Source organism: Lissotriton helveticus, chromosome 1_2 (assembly GCF_964261635.1).
Source record: "Lissotriton helveticus chromosome 1_2, aLisHel1.1, whole genome shotgun sequence".
In the NCBI taxonomy this organism is placed as follows: domain Eukaryota; kingdom Metazoa; phylum Chordata; class Amphibia; order Caudata; family Salamandridae; genus Lissotriton; species Lissotriton helveticus.
In genome coordinates, this window is record NC_136058.1 from 321,351,811 (window position 1) to 321,352,490 (window position 680).

The following is a 680-nucleotide window of genomic DNA, read 5'->3' on the forward strand; positions in this document are numbered from 1 at the left end:
GCGCCTGGAACTCCTAAAGTGAGAGTCCAGGCGCTGGCTTCAGGGGGCTGGGGTGAGCAATGTTTGTTTAGGGAGGTTCAAATCCCACGTGGCCCAGGGCTAGAAAGTGCTGCTGAGATAACATGAACACTGTGCCCATCATTCAGAAAACCAGTGCCCCTATTTCACTTCAGAAACCCGGATAGCTCAGTCGGTAGAGCATCAGACTTTTAATCTGAGGGTCTAGGGTTCAAGTCCCTATTCGGGCGGAGGAGATTTAATTTTTGTTATTCAGCAGATTTGAAATGGAGGTTTTTAACAGAAAATCATTTTGCTTTTTACTCTTTGATTTCGATCGCTCTAACTTTTCCTCTGTAGTGCATTCGGGTTTCTTAAAACAAGTAGCGAATTATTTCCCTTACGATTGTCTGCTCACTTTTCTGTGGAACACCTGATAATACTGTTTGTAACAATGTGTCAAGATGATTTCTCCACTAGGGAGGGGAGAAATGTTTTCAATCTGACCCCACTTTTTATTTGCAGAACTTTTACTTTTTTACCACAACTTGGATTAAATTATAATAATAAAGTGGTTACCTTGTGAGTTACTTTTTCCAAAGGCAAAAAGTGTTTCCGCCCGGTCTCGAACCAGGGACCTTTCGCGTGTTAGGCGAACGTGATAACCACTACACTACGGAAAC

General features: G+C 42.8%; 1 non-coding gene across 1 annotated transcript; it reads right to left on the reverse strand.

Moving 5' to 3' along the window:
* Window positions 1-607: 607 nt before the first annotated feature.
* Window positions 608-680, reverse strand: TRNAV-AAC (transfer RNA valine (anticodon AAC)). Its single transcript has one exon. It is a non-coding gene; the product is annotated as a tRNA-Val (tRNA).